The 20,559-nt window shown below is 40.3% G+C and overlaps 1 long non-coding RNA gene across 3 annotated transcripts in view; it reads right to left on the bottom strand.

The window, feature by feature from the left end:
- Nucleotides 1-20,559, bottom strand: part of LOC138850135 (uncharacterized) — an 85,341-nt gene that overhangs the window by 56,260 nt on the left and 8,522 nt on the right. The window lies entirely within an intron of this gene.

Raw genomic sequence — 20,559 nt, 5'->3', positions numbered from 1 at the left:
GAGAGGGAAAAAAGGGAGAGAGAGAGAAAAAGAAATGGACAGAGAGTAAGAGAGCTCTTCCCCATTGGTTCACTCTTCAAATACCTGCAACAACTAAGACTAGGCTGGATTGAACCAGGGGCTGCAAATTTAATCCAGATCTCCTGTGTGGATAGGAGAAATCCAAATCACCTGCTCCATCATTCCATCTCCCAGGTCCCGCATTATCAGGAAACTGGAGTCAGAAGCCAGAATTGGGAATTGAACCAAGTTACTATAATGTGCAATGTGAGCATCTTAACCATTAGGTTAAATACCCACCCTCAAGACTCAAATTTTAGACACAGTAATTATTATGGAAGCTTTGGTTCTAACAAGAAAGAAATATCAGCCAATGGAAAAATCCACTAGATACGAGCTGGAGTATCATGTAATCATTCACTGGAATTAACTACCACTGTTAAAGTATACTTAACCAGATTTGCCTGCAACTGTATGCATAAACCTTAGAAACATTATGTTTAAAAATAAAGGCCGGCGCCGCGGCTCAATAGGCTAATCCTCCACCTTGCGGCGCCGGCACACCGGGTTCTAGTCCCGGTCAGGGCGCCGGATTCTGTCCCGGTTGCCCCTCTTCCAGGCCAGCTCTCTGCTGTGGCCTGGGAAGGCAGTGGAGGATGGCCCAAGTGCTTGGGCCCTGCACCCCATGGGAGACCAGGAGAAGCACCTGGCTCCTGCCATTGGATCAGCACGGTGCGCCGGCCGCGGCAGCCATTGGAGGGTGAACCAACGGCAAAAGGAAGACCTTTCTCTCTGTCTCTCTCTCACTGTCCACTCTGTCAAAAAAAATAATAAATAAATAAATAAAGCAAAGACCCAAAGAATATATACAGAATTATACAGTTTATGAGAGGCTCAAAAATGCAAAAGAGTAGTATCATAAATATGCATACCTTTGGGTGCCAGTGGTACAAGTCAAAAAACTTGACTAGGAAGATGACACACCAACCTATATTAAACATTATCAATGAAGTGACAAACAAAATAATAAGATTAAAAGTTGAAACAAAGCAGTCTCATTACTTTTTATTTCTTTAAAGGAAAACACAGCACAATCAAAAAGAAAAGAAGGAAGGAACTGTGGAAGGGCCAATCGCCAATCATTACTTTGCTCTTCTCTCCTTGCAACTGTATTAAGTCTATCGCTGACATAAGGGGACATCCCCCAGGCACAGGACTTCTCTTGTTCACTCTGCATGTTCTGACATATAAGCTAAACTTTATTTTGACAATTATGCTCCATATTAAATTCATTTCTAACAATTCTAAATGCTAAATTTTGTCTTAAAAACTTAGAGGGATATTATTCCTTCAAAAAGCAAAAACTTAAAAAAAATGAAGAAAATCCAGTATGGGCTCATGTGATGCAACACTGGAATCGCTTGACACAGATATTTCAAAAATGAGTCACACTGATGAAGGGCCCCCAAAGCCTACATTCAGTGGGAGACAGGAAATTTCCCAAAGGGGTATCAGGTCCTTGCTGTTACCTGAAGAGCTTGGGAGTGACTATAAGATCTTATTTCTCAAAAAAGGCAGAATTTCACATTTCCAGGTAAAATATCCTAAATTTTTATTGCTGGTGCATTGAAGCTCCCAAGACCACCCTCTGGTTCAATGACTCTTCAGTTTCTAGAACTCAATAAAACTGCCCTATTCAGGGTTATGAGTTACTACAGGGAAAGGATACAGTTTGGACCCAACAAAGGGAAAAGACAAAAAGGACAGAATCTGGGAGAAACTGGGTACAAGTCTGCAATTATCCTTTCCCTGTTGAGTCTCGTAGGTAGGATTTAATTCACCCAGCAACAATGTGTGACAGCAGCCAGAGAGGCTCACCTGAGCCCTGGTGCCCAGGGTTTTTACAGGAGGTCAGTCATGGTCAGGTAAGCATGGAACACATGCATGACCAACCTTTAGCCACTCACACTCCAGTCCCTCAGAGGCCAACCTGAAGAATAAGGCCCAACGTGTCAGGTACACACACAAAAAAACTTCACCATAAATCATATTACATCCATTCCTCCTCTTAGTAACAGGCTCCCCGCTTTTCCTTTAAGTATCCTCCTTTTTCTCTCTCAGTCCGTCAGTTCAGTTAGAGATGTCCAGGGCTAGGTCACATGACCCATGCTGGGCAAAGGGTGCCTGCTCACAGATAAACAAGTGATCCAAGCTGAGTAAATAGAAACTCCCCTTGGGAACTATCAGGAAAGAAACACTCTTTCATTCCAGGTTGATAGAGTCAGGAGACCATGCAAACCTTGACATGGTGTTGGACATCTTTGACATCACACATTGAAGCCCTGTCTGAAAATGAGACCAAGATAGCAGACAGCAGAGATCTGAGACAGAAAGAGTCTAATTCCTTAGAATAATGGTGAACAGCTCCTAGATTTATTCAAGGTTGAAGCCACCAACCTTCCAAAAATACTAGCAAGTTTTGCCATAGCTAGACTAGACTAAGTGCATTTCTGTCGGTTGCAACCAGATAAAAGACCCCAGCCAGCTGGAAGATATATGTTGGGAGGGAATGTTGTGATGTGAAAACATTATCAATACACATTTCAACTTATGCTTAAGCTAAATAGATGCATAATAAGTGTTAATTAATTTTGATGACATTGTGAAATGTTAATTTATGATAGGCAAACAGGCAGAATTTAGTTAACAATATACAAAATGGATGATCCCATATACTAATTTTAATAAACTTTTTAAACAATAGTTTTATATTTACAAACAAAAATTAGTAAACCATAAAAGTTTCCAAATATTCCTCCCCCACACACTTCCTGTAATCATCAACACACAGTTCTTCTAATTAATTATCTTACATTATTATGATTCTATTGACCAATATGGATGCATTAGATCAAGTAAAGTCCATAGCTCATTCAGGTTTCTTTTTACCTAACATCCTTTTTTTAAAAAGATTTTATTTATTTATTTGAGATAGAGTTACATACAGAGAAAGAGAAAGACAGAGAGAAAGGTCTTCCATCCACTGGTTCACTCCCCAGATGGCAGAGAGCTGGATCAGAAGGGGAGCAGCTGGAACTCAAACTGAAGCCCATATGGGATTTTGGCGCCAAAGGCAGAGGCTTAGCCCATTATGCCACAGCGCCAGCCCCTTACCTAGAGTCCTTTTCCTGTTTCAGGATCCCATCCAGATATCAAATTACATTCAGTTGTTGGCTCTCCTTAGCCTCCTCTCCTCTGTGACCATTTCTTGGACTTGACTTTTTTTGATGACTGATAGTTTTGAGGAATACTCATCAGGCATATTGTAGGATGAACCTCTACAAATTTTTAAAATGTTATTCTCATAAACTGGATTGGCTACAGATTTTTGGGAGCAAGATCACATAAGTAAACCATCATTTACATCACAGCATGTTAAGGCTACACAGGACCACCATGATTTACTACTATTAATGTTGGCCTCGATCATCTGATTGAAATAGTGTTTGTCAGATTTCTCCATGGTAAAGTTATTCTTTTGTTCCGCTCTCCATCATGCATTTTTTGAGGGAGGCCACTATAGTGTTTGTCAGATTTCTCCATGGTAAAGTTATTCTTTTGTTCCTGCTCTCCATCTTGCATTTTTTGAGGGAAGTCACTACACACAGCCCTTACTTAAGGAACAAGGGCTCATTCTCCTTTAGCTTGGAGTAATGATGACAATTCTCCTGCTGGGAAGATTTCCGTCTTCTCTCCCATTTATTAATTTACTCAGTAATTTATTTATAATAGTATGAACTCATGGATGTTTATTTTGTACTTTGGGTTGGAATCCACTATTACTTTATTTTATTGCACAAAATTTCCATCTTTGGGCACTGGAAGATCATTCTGTTGGCTCCTATGCCCTCTGGCACCCTCCATCAATGTGTGGGAGTTTATTTTTGCTTTTCAAAGGTTTTGTTCGTTGGTTTTAAGCACTTCATTACTTTTCTGGTACTACATGATGCTTTAGGCTCATCTTGTGTGTTTTCTGCCTCAGTCCTAGAAACAGCTCTTTCTCCCAGGAGTAAGGATTCCTTTTTTAATGACAATGGTATTAGAAAACAAGATCCATTACTCTTTTTATTTATTGATTTTGGTGTCACTGATTTTCTCTACTGATTTTCTGTTTTCAATTTCATTGATTTATGTTCTAATTTTTCTATCTTTTCTTTTGCTTGCTTTACATGGATTTTTTTCTCTAGTTTGCTACAGTAGAAGCATAAATGGCAACTCTTTGTTTTCTTTACTAATGTATGCTTTCAGTGCTATAAATTTCACTCAATGAGTTGCTTTCTTTATGTCCCACAAACTTTGATAAGCACAATTTCCTTTTTGCTTTTTATTCAGTTAAAAATATTTGAGACTTCTTCATGTGTTACTTAGAATTTTGCTATGTAATCTCTGAACATTCTCAGATTTTACAGCTATCTTCCTATTATTGATTTGCAATTTAATTCCATTGCAGTCTGAGAACAAACTTTGTATGACTTCTACTAGATTTGATGGTCCAAAATGTTGTCTGTATTGCTCAGTGTTCCAACATGAATTTTCCAAATCTGATCAGAAAAAAAAGTATATTACTGGATGATATAATCTCCAAACAACAGCTAGATCTAGTATCTACATGGTTTGGACATGGTTTTTCTTCCAAGGGTTCATGTGTTGGTGGCTTCTTGCCCAGTGGGGTGCTATTTGAAGGTGGTAGAACCTTTAAGAGATGAGGACTAGTGGAAGGTGCTTTGGTCATTGAGGTGCCACCCTCAGAAAAGATTAACATATTCCTGACGGAATGCTGCTTAGCTTGGTGACAGGGGCTGTGATAAAGTGAGCCCACCCCATGCTGTTGGCCTCTCCTACACACAGCTGGTATCTGCTCCTGCTTCCCAGCTAAGTTATAACATAGCTGAGGGGGCTCTTAAAAGAGGCTGAACTGATGGGAGCCATTTGATCTTGGATTTTCAGCTTCTAAAATTGTGAGCTGAATTATCCTCATTTAATTAAAGCAATCAGCCTTGGGTACTTTGTTATAGCCACAGAAAACAGACTGACTGATGGAGCTACACAGTTGATTGAAGGAGCTCTATAGTTCAAATATATCTTTACTGATTTTCTGGCTATTGGAAAGAAAGGAAGTACCGAAGCCTCCAGCTGCAAGAACGGATTTCTCTGCTTTCCTCTGCAGTTCTATCAGGTTTTGCCTCATGTATTTTGAGGCTCTGGAGCCCCATTAACGTCATCATCAGGTGTGGGAAGGGGAAGTGTTCTGTAATGTTATGATTACAACTCATTCTTTATGTGGCCACATGTTCTCGAGCTGTGACCTTCACAAGCATTTGTTAGACTTTTCTTTCCTTCCCCAAGGAAAGGTGGAAGGGCTAAAGGGAGGTGGGGTAGCCTACTTCCTCCTCAGGTCGATGCAGCTCTGGTGAAGCTCTTTTCCGTGCACAGCAGGCCTCTGCTGTAGAGGACGCTGAGCATATTTCATGGGGTTGTTGTTCCCCTCTTGCCACCAATGGGAGAGGGCTTTTGTTGAACTTGGCGAGGCTCCTGGAGGTAGAAATCACGAAAGCATGAAGACCCCCTAAGACTGGGGTCCCATGAGTTTCTCTCTCAAACTAGTCACCACCCAGCCTCCACCGATTCATCACAATCACCCCTCCATTGTTCGATCTGTGACTCCAGCAGCTTCTGTTCCAGGTGGCTGCACCGGGCTGTGATGTCCTCTAGCACCTTGTCTCTCCATATGTCCCAGTGACCGCTGTTCCAGTAACCTCAATGGGTTCAGAGGTCCAAGGAAAGTCACTGGTTTCCTGTCTCTTCAGTACTTTTCTCCTTGTAAGGACTGCAGTGAGAGCTTCCAAGCGTTTTACATCTCAGAGCTGAAATGGCCAATCTTTATGTATTTTTTCAAAGCCAAGCTGGTTACTTTGAGGCAAATGACCTAGTGGCTCAGTCACCTCAGGAGGATTATTTTCTATTTTTTTAAGGTGGCATAGGATTATACAGATGATGGGGGGAACCTAAAGCTTTGAACCCCTCTGTCAAAAGGAGCTGGAAGTGGTGTTGCATCTTTAGGCTGAGTGGGTAGGAAAAATTGTTGAAATAAAAATATAGATAACATTTCTGGAATAAGACTCTCCCAGAAGCAGCAAAAGATGACCCAAGTCCTTGGGCCCCTGCACCCATTGTGGGAGATCCAGAAGAAGCTCCTGGCTCCTGGCTTTGGATCAGCATAGCTCCGGCCACTGCGGCCATCTTGGGAGTGAACCAGCAAATGGAAGATTCTCTCTCTCTCTCTCCCTCTCTCTCTCTCTCTCTCCCCCCACCTCTCTGCCTCTCTGTAACTCTGCCCTTCAAATAAAATACATTAAAAAAAAAAGAGCTCTCCCAGGCGGATCCAAGCAGGTATACTAGAGAAAGGTGATGTAAGTGGAACAACAAGACTAAAAACTGTTGGTATAAATGAAATTTTGAATTACCAACCTTGCTCTAACATTAATAAGTTCAAAAGATCCATAAAAATAAGTTACAACATTGCACACACAAAAAAGAATAATATGTTGTTAGATATGAACTTACCACTATTAGCTAATGAAGCAGTAAGCACAAGGGATGAATAAACCTGCAGAATTACAATCAGTAACATCATTTGGCATGTTGGTCCCAGGAACATACTCTGAACATACTTGAAAAATTAGTCCTTAGGCAAAGATATAAGAAATATTCATGGTTCACGGGGAAAGAGTAAAGATGTTTGCAGAGTGTATAACAAGTTTGTCTAGGTTGATTTATTGCTTCATAAAGCATTTGACACAAAGACAACAGAAGAATGGATTCTTAAGTGTTTAGATCAGTTTTAAACACACCATCAAATAAATTGGCAAAGATACAGAGACATCTGTATTGATGATGTAAAAGCAACGGCGGAAGAAACCCAGGAATAATGGAAAAGTTGTTGCCAAAGCATGTTCAAAGATCCATTGTGCTTCCCAGACAAGCAGTGGCTGTTAAGGAAAGGGAGCATCACTGGAAAGAGTTCTAAATAAAGAGAAACTGTCACTACATTCAGAGATACTCTCTGTGTTGTAGACTTATCAGAATGCAGTGTAAGGATGCAGGCAGAGTGAGATGTAATGACTCCATAGCAAGCTCTTCACGAGGCTTCCTCCTTTGATGTCCATCTGGAGAACAATGAAGAAGCTCCTCAAACTCACACTGTGGATTTGCCAGGGTGCTGTTTTTCTGCACGAGAATGGGTGAGTTCCTTAGAGAGCTCAGAAGGGGAACCAGGCAGCCTTCCTCATTGTGAAACACATTTCCATGAACTTCTGCAGATCTAGAATTTCTCCTGTCTGCTTCTGCCTGGAGTTGTGGTGGCCATGCTACTCAACTCCCCTATCTCATGAGGTGCAATAAGTAACACAAAAACAGGACAGAAAAAAGAAGGAGGCCTTGTGCTTCTGGAAAGGGGTACATTATTCCCACGATTTATCTTGTCAGAGGCAGGCAGTGGCTTGAGTCTACAGCTTTTCAATCCATTCATTCACACATTAGTTGAGCTCAGTCCACTCTGTGCGATGCACCACCTTAGGTTCTGAGACCCAGCTGTGAAAGCTTCCCAGTTAGGAAACCAAGAACCCCTACAGTCCATGAGCCACAACTTAATAATCTGCCTTAATTTTACTAGTGAGAGGAAGAGAGCTTCTTTAAAAATAAATCAAAAGGGAGAATTCCTGCTTATTACTTGAAAAGAAACACTGTTATTGAAATATGTCTCAAAAACTGGTCACTAAATCCAACTGAATTTTTTTGTGGCTGAACCCATGTGGGACCTGCCTTAAAGTTAACTTCATAAAACCCTTCAGCAAGTGCACACACACAGATGCATTTAATTCCAAGAAGCACTGATGACATTTTCATGACGAGATAAACTAGTGGTTTACATCCCACATCATATAGCAAAGCCTTCTAAACATATTTTTTGAAGATCAGTGCTGCCTTCCCTCTCAGATCCTGTATATCTCCACCCTTCTTCACCTTGCCCTTGCCCATTCTCTCTTTGGGAGTTTCACCCCTTTGAAAAAGCCCTTTCATCACAGGACTTGCTGCCTGCACGTTTTGATAACAAATCCTTCCTTTAAGGTCTAGTAATAGTAATGATGCAGGAACTCTTTCCTATCGCTTATGATTTCTCTAAATACTGCCTACCCCCCCTTTTTTTTACATTTACTTATTTATTTGAAAGGCAGAGTCATGGAGAGAGGGAGATAAGAGAGATAGAGAACTTCCATCCACTGGTTTACTTCCCAAATGGCTGCAAATGACCCAGGCTGGACCAGGCCAAAGTCAAGAGCCAGTAGCTTCTGGGTCTCCCACGAGGGTATAGGGGGGGTCCAAGGACTTGGGCCATCTTCCATTGCCTTCCCAGGCACATTGGTAGGCTCCACCCACTATGCCAAAATGCTGGTCCCTAAATTAGCTTCTAATTACCTAATTTGAATATGCCATCTGTTTCCTGCCAGAATCTCCAACTGATACAACATCCCCACTACCCCCAAAGCTCTAAATCCAAGGTACTTGTCACACCTCTGTGTATCAATCACCCTCTCCCACATCCCATTGCTCAGAGAGTACTACACATGCTAACCCCAATTTACACAACCAAAAGCTCATCTAGAAGGCTCAGTAAAATAAAATGTGGCTATTAGCTTAATAGAAAACCACTGTCTCTTCCACAAATTCTGTACTGGGAAGATTCAATAATTTTACCAGTGTCTGTCTGGTTAAGCAGACTGGAATGCTTTCTTGTGGTACCTAGAATCTCCCCAACTATTGGTCTAATCACCCACCAATCACCCTGTACTCTTATAGGGTGGAGTGTGCAGTATTTTTGAATCTGTTTATTCTATCCTCTGGCCCTGCCTGATCAGGTTCACCAAAGGCTTTAGAAATATAAAACTTGGGAATGTTTACCTTCATATAGGCACAGATGACAACATTTGGATTCAAGGGGTAGAGGAAAGCAGGGTTTGAAGGCAGGTTCACTGTTAGATTTGCACTTCTTTTACCTGACACTCCAGCATCTCCTTGATGCTCCCAATTCACACCAAACACAGCATCAAGGGAGCACTTTGCCTCCAGATCTCTGCCGCCTCTGAGTGTAGAAAGATGGCAAATGTAAAATGATCACTGCGGTCTGTCTACAAATGCTTTCACTCCCCCTAACTTCTTGCCATAACCAAGATAAATGATAGGACAGGTCAAACTCCCAAAGTCCAAAGCAGGCTTCCGTTTGATTGTTAATATAGCCTATCCATGCTTATTCTTTTGGATGTAGCTCCTTTTAAATAACAAGTATTCAGGAACACCAAGCCAGGGTGTGATTCTTGTACTGGCTGTGAGGAGCCAACCAGTTGCAAGTCGGCACCATCATCGTACTCAAAGGAGTTCAGTTTTAGGCTGCAATGTCATACACCCAGGATGACAGCTGACTAGGGTTTACAAACAATGCTTAGTCACCAGTCACCCCCACACTAACCTACTCTAGCTCACTCCAACTTCTGAAAACCGGGGAGGAGGAGTTAACTGTGTTACCCAACACCTTGTTACAAGGCTTGCTGTCAGTATTTCTCCAATGTAAGCATATGTGAAGAGCCAACCCCTGATTTATAAGAACAAGCAGTCGAACAGCCTAGACAACTGAGGCAAGCAAATCTGCCAGTCTCTGCTAAATTATCTTTAGACACTAGGGCACACAGCCCATTATGCAAGCCCTGATACCAGAACCTGTAAACTGTCTGTCATCCCTCCTCTTCCAAGACTTGCCACCTACACATCCCCGAAATATTTTAGCCATCACTCAGAGCCATCTGTCCTGTCTGCCACTACACTCTTTAAAAATGAATCTGTTTTCTGATAGCAGTTTCCAAGTTCATGGATCTGAATTCAGGGTTCCAGTGCAGGTTGATGTTATCCCCCAGAGTAGGTGTTTTACCAGAGCATGCCAGGTTTCTGGTACATTTGGAGATTAGTTGACTGATGAATGATCATTAGGGAAATTTAAAGGGTTACTGCTATTGTCATGTAAGTTGTCGGGACTAAATTCAGAGATTCAGATTCTACTGAAGCATTCAAGACAAATGATTTTTGACTAGTCTCTTGGCTTTTCTGAATTTCAGTTTACTCATTAGAAAGTGAGAGAGCCAGTAAATCAGAGAGAACATTTAAGTCTTCACGATGTGTGCCCATCCTGTCTGAACGTTCATGATTACTTATCATACTGTGTTGAGAAACACCCAAGAGTCAAGTTCAGGTTCAGTTGGAAAGAAGGCCAAAGGAAGGGAAGGGTCGGCAAACACACTATGCAGTTGCCTCTCCCAGACAATATTAGAGATTTCTTCAATACCTGACCAACAGCTCTTGGTCCATTAGCTACTAAGCCATTTTGTATGTACAGGTCTGCAGAATGCAGACACCAGCCAAAAATCCAAGCTGTGCAGTGAGCACTATCCTAGTCACTGCATAATTCCTTCTGGTCCTGTCTTTGCCCTTGTCAGTATCTATGAAGAACAATCATATCCTTCCTCCTGCGGTTACAGTAAACATAACCACATGACAACTATATTATTTGGTATGTTGGAAATAGATATAAATTTTCTTCAATAGACTGTTTCCCTCAATTACTACTTAAAAATATAAATTACACTTTATGCTTTCAAATATGGGGATTGATGTCTGCAAAGGAATTGTGTGTTGAGTTTTGAATACACTTGTTCCCTTAATAGTAAAATACCAAGCCTCAAATGACCATTTAAAAGTTTTGGTCTTTTTTTTCTGTTAGTAAAACATATGTATAATATGTGAAATATTTTACCCTGGGCTGTAAAGGGGCAGGGCATAACTAACATTTCCTTTTCAGTCTGAAAATTTACAGGAATGCACTGAGACATCTGTATGGAATTAGCAAAGCTGATTCTATAGATTCATGTGACTCCCCAGTTCTAGTTTCTGAGCTTCTGAGACCAGAAATATGAATAGAAATATGAGTTGTCTACATTAAGCATAACATAATTAAACCAGGGTAATACAAACTTGTTTAAATATAAGCTCCAAGCCATCAAGTTGCTTCATATGTTTGCATTCATTTATAAAATATGATCTCCTGAGATATCTTTCATTGGGCTAAACACCAAAACAAGCAAAAGGATTCTGAAAAATAAAAAGACAGCTTTCTGGGATTGCAAAGTTGATAAATTAAGCTTTCCTATGTAATAAAATGATTTCATCTTGGATTCCTCTTTTGCTATTTAATTTATGGACTCTACGTGGTCCAAGCTTACATTTCATAAATGTGTAAATATATTTAAGACAGATCACACTCGCTTCATTACTCATGCTATTAGACTTTCAACCCTCAACTCTAATCTTTCTTATGTAACTCCATTGGGAAATCCCTCATGGTGTTGCTATTTTTAACTCCCAAGGGCTTGTTTACTTATTTTTTCAACATATTGAAAATTTAAATTCAAAATTACTACAAAAAAGCCACTGAGAAGATGAAAGCAATTTAAGGAATACTTTAGAATATATTATAAGGTATCCACAGCTGTGAAAAAGAGACTTATTTTTTTTCATGTTTCATATGAAGCCATTAGTCAAAAAGAACAAATAAGCTCTCTTCCATCATTAAAAATATGTATGATTATATAAACATACATATGAGAGGCAAGCTACAAGCAAGAACAAACTATAGTCCATGGAAAATTTTGTGTTTAAGTGTTTAGGACAGTTACAAAATACATAGTGGAGGAGTCTGCCTATAAAAAGAAGTGTAGAGTGGACTCATTTTTTCAGTTGTATCTTGCTAGAGAAAAAAGTGAAGGCATATTCTAGAAAAAGTGACACATGTAGAAATGCAGAGAAGGGATGGTAACAGCGTGACTATAAAAATTGATGTCAGTGAGTAATCTTGATAATGATGATTATAACTGAACATTAGAGAAAATTCTGATATGTTTCACAACAGAAAATCCAAGCCAAGGGAATTACCAAAAATGAAATGGGAGTAGTTAATAACCTGGAATATACTCTGAGAAGATACAAAATAATTTTACAAACTATAAAGGGAGTATATCATTTCTGAGCTGGGATTGAGTAAGATAATTGATTTAACCTGGTTCTAAATAAAACTATATGGGATTCACCATGGTATTAAGGGCACTGAGTAGACTAACTAAAAAATTCAGTTTGCGGGGGAGGTGGATCTGGAACAAAGCCAGCAAAATGCAGGGTTAAGAAACTGAAGCTGCAAATCAACAATTAGGGTGGAGAGAAGAAAATCAGAGAAGCACAAAGTCTGTGACCCTACATGAATCAAAGGCAGTATGTTTTAATATCAGTTCCAAGGTCATCATAAAAAGCCATCACAAGAAAGAAGGTTAAAATATTTCAAAACCATTTTTTTTCAATGAAAAATAAGCAAATATAGTGAACACTAAAGCTAGCTGCCAGATCTGTGTTGTTAATTTGAAATAACAACACAATTGAACTTTAAAAATCCTCAGGAGCCATTGTTGTGGCCCAGAAGGTTAAACTGTCACCTGTGTTCCCAACACCCCATTTGAGTGCAGGTTCAAGTCCTGGCTGTTTTCACTTCCAATCCAGCTATCTGTTTTAATGTGCCAGGGAAAGCAACAGAAGATGACCCAAGTGCCTGGCCCCCTGCACCAACACTGGAGACCCAGATGAAGCTCTTAGCTCCTGGTTTTGGCCTGGCCTGGCCCTGGCTGTTACAATCATTTAGGAAGTGAACCAGTGGATGGAAAACCAATCTCTCTCTGTAACTCTGACTCTCAAACAAATACATCTTTAAAAAAAGTTCCTTCAATAAAACTTTAAAATTATCAACTTACTGAAAGAGTTATCAAAAAGGCATTGATACCAACAGAAGGAAAATTTATAGAAAAATAATTTTACCTGCTTTATAGATTCAGTAAGGGCAGACTTCGAAAGCACAAGTTCCTTGTGAATGAATAAACTTTAACAGAGTAGCTTAAATTTCCCTTCATAGTAAGCAAGGATCCATTCTAGAATTTGAACAGGAAAATCTTATTTAACAAAGAGCTTCCTCATCAAAGAATCTTAAATGTACTACTGCAATTGGCTTCACATATTGACCCTACAAGTGGCCTAACAGAGTTTAAAGATGGGAAATTTGAAACTGAGGACTCCACTTGCATAAGAAACTGAGTATTTTAGAGGGATAAAGGCAAGGAGAGGAGCAGAAATAAAGAAAATAAGAGCTGTGGAAAGAAATGCAAACAAACTCATAATAAATTCAAAATTTAAGGAAAGAATTAAAGACAGAACTGTGTTAGCAACTGACTATCAAATGAGGTAATTTTAGGTTCTGCTAAGGGCATACTTTTTATTTAAATGACAAATTTCATTTGGTAGATGGGGGTAGAAAAGCAAAAACTCGCTGACTCATCGGTTCAATTAGACTGATAGAACCAATGCACTGGATGTTTACTCTGTGGGGTCAACCAGCATTCATTCCCTCTGTGTTGTTTTTGTGTTTTCACCCCTTCCACAAATACCCTGTGTGCTACAAGAGAAGCTCCCTTCACCAAGGCCTCGGTAGCCCAGGGTGGGCTTCAGTCAATCACCTGCTTCTGCTTGCTTTCCAGGGTAATGCTTCAGGAAAGACCTTGTTCAAAAGGATGTGCACTGCAGTAGACGCTTCAGGGAAAAAAGTCCTTGGTCTTCATAACAAGTTACCTGGGATAGTCTCTCTTGACTCCCTATTGGGCACAGGCCACCTGCTCAAACAGGGTGTGACACCAAGAGAACTTTCAATAGTTGTTGACTTCACTGATAGAACACTAGTCCTCTAGCAAAGCCATCCAGAAGAAAATATGAGCAACAGAGAAGGGCAAGGCCAGGAGAAATCGCAGAGAATTGAAAAGCCTGTGCAAGTAATGTCTTCAGCCCCTCCAGAGTGAACCTAGGCCACTGTGACTGCCCAACGTGTTCTGAACTCCTCTAGATTCTGGGAGCTCCCTATGTTACGAATCTTACCTTGCCAATATGGAAACAAAGCTACCATTCTCAAGTTCCTTTGCCTAGGGTGTAAAGAAACATGACTTCATTTCTGTCATCAAACACACCCATGAAAAGAGGTTGGAGTTGGAACAGAACTGCACAAGGAACAGAGGGTGGCAGCATCTCTTTGGGGGCAACAGTAGAGATAGCATGCTCTGCAGATGGCAGTAGAAGCAGTGGACAAACCAGAAATGCGGAAGGATGGTTCAGAGAGTTTGTCTCAAAGGGACAGCCTCCATACCTCTAGTCTTCCAATGACCTTGTGTGCTTTCTCCCATTCTTTAATAAACAGCAGTGATAAGAACAGTGAATTCTATTGTCCACAGCTGAGAACCATGACCAATACACACCAATACTTCTGTGTTCTCTTGCTTTCAAAGTTGCTTTTGGCTGCAAGCTCTGTTACTCATAACCTAATTCATTGCAAGGTAGGGAAGACAACTTGGAAAAAAAGAGGACTAAGAAAAACCAGCACTGCTGCTGGCATCTATCAAGCATTATTAGTATCTGAAAAATATCACCTAGGGAGGGAATGTAATCAGAGAAAGTCAGTTGCCAGGGCCACTTAGAGGGCTGGCACAGGAGAAAGAGCCATTAGAGACCAAAATTCACTAAGGAACGAGGCAGGAGAAAAGTGAGAATGTGGCGTTACAGAGGCCAGGTCCAGAACATTTCCCAAGAAGGAGGGAGGGGTCAATTATTTCTAAGGTTGGGGTTGACTCAGAAGGAATTATATGAATCTGAGTATAATGAACACAGAATCACACTCATTGGATTTAGTAACTGAGCATTCATTTGCTGACTTTGGAAATGAGAAGTTGTTGCCTACTGGTCAGGGCTGGTTCAGGTTTGACACAGTGGCAGCACCAGCTGCTCTAAGGTCCTACCAACTTCTACAGAGTCGCTGCCACTTGCTCCCTCTAAGGGCACGTGTATCAGGGACTGTTCGTGCAGCTGAGCCTTTTAAAGGTACCAAGATGACACCCATGAAACCAGATGTGGCCATTTACTAAGCTGGTATCGGCCTGCTATGATCTGTATGTCCTGCCAAACATCATGTTGAAATTTAATTCTCATAGTGAGGTATTTAGAGGGTGAAAACTTAATCTGACTTTGGTATTTAGAGACGGAACCTTTGGGAAGTAATTGAGATTAATAGAGATTAATAGAGAGGTCCTCATCCAATGTGACTGCAGCTTCTGTGATGAGGAGGTGAGACCTTAGCTAGGATGTTCTCTCATCATGGGATGTCCTGCACTGCCCTAGGACTTCACAGAAGTCCTTCACTCCAGCGAAAAGGCCCTCACCAGAGGCTGCTGCCCCATCTCAAACTTCCCAGCCTTTAAAAATAAGACTTACTTGTTTTTATTTACTTGTAAGGGAGAGTGTCTGAGGCAGAGAGACAGAGTGATCTCTCATCCACTGCTTCACTTCTCGCATGACTGCAACAACCACTACTGCGCCAGGCTGAAGCCAGGAACTCCATCAAACCTCCTACTTGGTTGGCAGGGACTCAAGCACTTAGGCCATCATCTGCTACCTCCTGGGTGCACTAACAGGGAGCAAGACTGGAAACAAGAGTAGCTAGGACTCAAGCTAGCACCCTGATTTGGGATTCTTGAGTCCCAAGCGGCAGTTTAATCCACTATGGCAAATTCCCACCTCCCAAAGGCCAACAGCTCAGGACTAGGTCAGGGCTGAAGCCAGGAGCTTGTAGGCAATCCAGGTCTCTCATATGGGTGCCAGGGATGCAACTACTTGAGCCTTCAATGCTGCCTCCCAGGGTCTGTATCGTCAGGAAGCTGGAGTCAAGAGCCAGAGCTGGCAATTGAATCCTCATGCTCCGGTGTGGGACACTGGCATCTCAACTGCCTGGTTAAACATCTGCTACCTGAAAATAAAGAATTTTAAATACATTTTTATTTAGAAATGAAAGAGTCAGTGAAAATATTTTCAGCAAATGCTAAAGAAGGAAAGGGACTATCCTTAAGGCAAAAACAATTTTTAGAGGAAGATCAAGAATAAGAACTGGGTTCTTGTTCTTCCCTTGACTGAAAGAAAAAAAAATTGTACACACACAGACACACATACACATAAACTCATCAAACTGAAAAAAAAAAAAAAAAGAAAAGAGATTTACCCATTGCAGAGAGTATTCAATAAACTTAAACAGTGAAACTTCAAAAACGTATAATATTTGGCTACTAAGAGTTTCCAAAGAGTGGAATGGAGAAGATGGAAGGAAAACACATCATCAAGAAGCTGAAGAACACCATCATTCCTGAGGTTAAATGACTTTCTGAAATGCTCAGCAGGATGAATGCAAGAAGTGCCACCTAAGGAAATTTCACAACTCCAGGGAGTAAAAAAAAAAAATCATGTTTTCTAGGAGGAGAGGAAGAACAAGCCAGCTCACTCACAAAGGCACTGGAATCAGATTGGCATTCACTCTCATCTTGCATTGACAAACAGAAAACAGAGCAATTGAAATGGAACAACTTAAAAAGTGGGAGTGGGCGGAGCCAACAAACTAGATGTGTCCAGAAAATTCACCAAACTAACTGAAGTCCAAATAAATACATTTTTTGGAATTTAGGATATGGTAGAATGTTGTTGGCTTATTTATATTTATTTGTGCTTGTTTTCACTATTCATTATCCAATCAACTTCTTTTCTGAAATATTGTTCGTGTATGCAATGTTGTACACGCTCAGGTCCATATATTCAACTATGTAGGACAAACGGAAAATTTCTCCTCGGGGTGATATGGACTAGTATATAAATTCTGCCACTGAACACTGCTATCCAGAACTTGGAAGCAGAAGTCGGTGATGTTAAGTATGAAGGTGCACAAATAAATCTTCAAGGGCAGCTGCAGTAATATCTAGTGCTGATAACAGGCTGTCCCTGATAAAAGATGGTGGCTACACTTCCTGCTTGAGTCTACTTGTTGCTTGAACCTTGTGCTATAATCCTTATAAAATTCATGAGTTATCCAAGTTCCTTCTAATAGAGTCCCTTTATTCTTGTGATATTCATTTACTTCTGAATCCTGCCTTATCCTATAGTTTTTTTTAAAAGATTTATTTTATTTATTTGAAAGACAGAGTACAGAGAGAGGTAGAGACAGAGAGAGGTCTTTCATCTACTGGTTCACTCCCCAGATGGCCAAAACGGCCAGAGCTGTGCCGATCCGAAGCCAGGAGCCAGGAGCTTCTTCCAGGTCTCCCATATGGGTGCAGGGGCCCAAGGACTTGGGCCATCCTCTACTGCTATCCCAGGCTATAGCAGAGAGCTGGATTGGAAGAGGAGCAACTGGGACTAGAACTGGTACCCATATGGGATGCTGGAGCTTCAGGCCAGGACGTTAACCTGTTGTGCCACAGCACCAGCCCTGGCTTATTCTATAGTTAATTGAGATTCTGTGTAACAGACCTTGAAGAATCAGTACAGAAATCTGGCCAAACTGGAGCTGAAGGCAAATACCTAATGATATCATTTACTTGATTTCAACTGCCCTCTGAGTGCAAGGCAACTGCAAACTCCTCATGAAGGGCATGAGGAACCCAAAACCTACTGAATGGGGTGACTACTTAGGAGGTTCCAGATATGTTAAAAGAAGGGAATATCTTTATCAAATTTCCAACTCTCAAAGGCAAAAATGAAGCAATTCCTATAACTTTTCTTAGATGGTAGCTTACCTCTAACGTCACAGAGCTCTCAAAGTCAATGACTATGAAGACTGCTGATTCCCAGTGTGCATGACATTGACCACCCAGCTGTGTCTTGATAAAGGCAAATATCCAGAGAAATGGAATTTAATCTTTAGTTGTAGGAATAAGTCGTTTCTACTTCCTTGCTGTGCTAATAAACAAAGTCATAGATGCTCAATGGTGGTCCTCACTAAACAAAGCTCAGATTCCAGAAATTCCTTGGTATAATGCAGAGGAAAGAATTCAGACTATGGGGTATAGGAGCACTGAGGTGTATTTATTAATTACGTTCTGCCCACTCCGCACTATGTCCCCTGAAAGCTTTTAGGAAATTCTCTTTTTATCAAAGGCCAACAACACACAAAGTTGAGAAAAACAAAATCACCTAAGGAATGGATAAATAGTAAATATGTGAATAAAATGTTTTCCTGTTTCATAATTCTTTAAAAGATGATTTACTGTTACAATAAAAACGATGTATTGATGACTTTATCACATATATATTAAAGCATACAGGACAAGAAGAACACAAAGGACAGCAGGAAAGAAATGGAAATGCCTGGATGAGGAACTGTAAAGCATCTGTAATTCAACCCATCCCAAACTAATAAGCTAGTCTATTACTGTCTCTTGGACACTGGTATAATACATGAAATTGCTGGATGAAAGCAAAAAGCCTCTATTCCTCAGTGGAGAGCGAGCAAACTGCACGTTGGTCTGCGTGAGATTTCCTTGCCCCCAAAGTCCTCTGGGAGCAAATAAAATGGGCCCACACAGAGGCTGTGCAAGCAGTGGGTTTGTGTCATATCCGAGTTATACTTTTAACAGCAATTTGACTCAGGCTTATTCACTCCTGAGGGGAAATTCTTACTCCATTCCTCAGTGTTGCTCGTCGTGAACACTACCATAAACACATTGGCCTGGGAAGAGTAGAGCAGTCCTGACATTACTACCACAGTTTGCAAAACTGCATGGCACACTCAGAACCCATGGCAAACTGACTTTTTCCACATACTGCCCGCTATTTTCTGAATGCTTGTTTGCTTCCAAAACTGAAGTTGAGACTTCATCCCCATTGTGGTGGTATGAAGAGCTTGGGCCCCTGGGAGCAGGAATAACCTTATAAAATAGACTTCTGAGAGCTGCCTGGCCGCTCCACCTGATCTGTCATTTGCCCTTTCTACAGCAGAGGGTGCAACATGAAGCGGAGAATGACCAGACACCACATCTACCGGCACCTTGGTTTTGGACTTCCCAGCCTCCAGGACTATGAGAAATATTTTTTCTTTTTTGAGGGTATAAATGACCAGTCTGTGGTATTTTGTTACAGCAGCTTGAACTGACTGTAATGTTCCATGTCTTCCATAAATGAGAGTGTTAAAATAGATTATAATAAATTAAAGGTGCATATTATCATATCTAAAACAATCACTGAAAAAGTATACAAAGAACAATTGCTATCACTAGTAAGTTATTAGAAGAAGGAAATAAAATATTAAAAAATATTCAATCTGAAAGGGGTAAAAAAATTATAATAAAACAAAAGGCACAGGTAGAATTAAGAGAAAATTCAAAGTATATTAAAAATTTACACTTACCAGATCAACAATTACAGTAAATGAAAATGATTAATTGTTTCAATTAAAAACAGACAATTTAAAAACAAAAGAATTAGTGACATGTTATTTATGAAAAATAAATATTTCATGTAAAAACCCAAATTACATATAAAAGAGAGTGGAAAAGATATATGATATTAAAATTCATCTGAAAAATATACAGTGCCTTTATTAGTATTAGGCAAGGTATATTTCAAGACAAGAATTACTGCTTGACATGAAGAAGACATTTAATTTGATTATAGTAAAAGACAGAAAATAAAGAAAAATCATTAGACTGAAAAGAAGTGAAACTTTCCCCACAAGTGGTATGGTTATAGAGGTAAACAATCAAAATATCCACCAAAAAGCTGGTAGAACAAGCTTAAGTTTCTCAGGATCCATGTTCAAAAGCCATTTTTATTTCTGTATTCAAAGTGTCTCAAAATCAGAGTTCCGTCAAAGTGGCAGAACCAGTAGGATATAACCTGACTTTCAAGGCTGGCCAGGTAAATCCAAACTGTGTGGGGCAGGCAGTCAGGAAGATGGGCTGAAAACCCATGCGGGCATGGAAGCTGCAGTGGCCAGGAGGGATTCCTTTCTCAGGAATCCTTTAAAGCCACTCAACTGATTAGATCAAGCCCAGCCAGCTCAGCAAGGCTAATCTCATTTACTAAAGTAAACTGATAATAGATGTTTATCAAGCCTCATAACACTTAGATTACTAACTGATGGTATAACAATAGCCAAATTGTCACACAAAACTGACCATCAAGTTATGCAATAAATATTTGGAAAATAAAACTAACAATATCACTTTCAACAGCATCAAAAATCACAATATACATTAATGATCTCTACACTAAAAGTTCCATCTAATAGAAATTAATGACAACCTAAATAAACGCATGTTCCTCCAAGTATATAAATTCTTAGACTTCAAGGTTCAGTACTGATATCTATTGTTTAAAACTTGGATTACAAATTCTGCAGAATCTGACTTCAAATCCAACAGGCCTTTCTGCAGAATTTCATTTACTGATTGTAAAATTTCTATGGGGGTGATTATTTGGCCTAGCAGTGAATATGTCGGTTGGGGT

This window comes from Oryctolagus cuniculus, chromosome 6 (genome assembly GCF_051225735.1).
Source record: "Oryctolagus cuniculus isolate XC-2025 breed Fujian yellow rabbit chromosome 6, ASM5122573v1, whole genome shotgun sequence".
Taxonomy (NCBI): Eukaryota; Metazoa; Chordata; class Mammalia; order Lagomorpha; family Leporidae; genus Oryctolagus; species Oryctolagus cuniculus.
The sequence above is the reverse complement of the archived record's forward strand: the minus strand, read 5'-3'. Positions and strand labels throughout refer to the sequence as shown.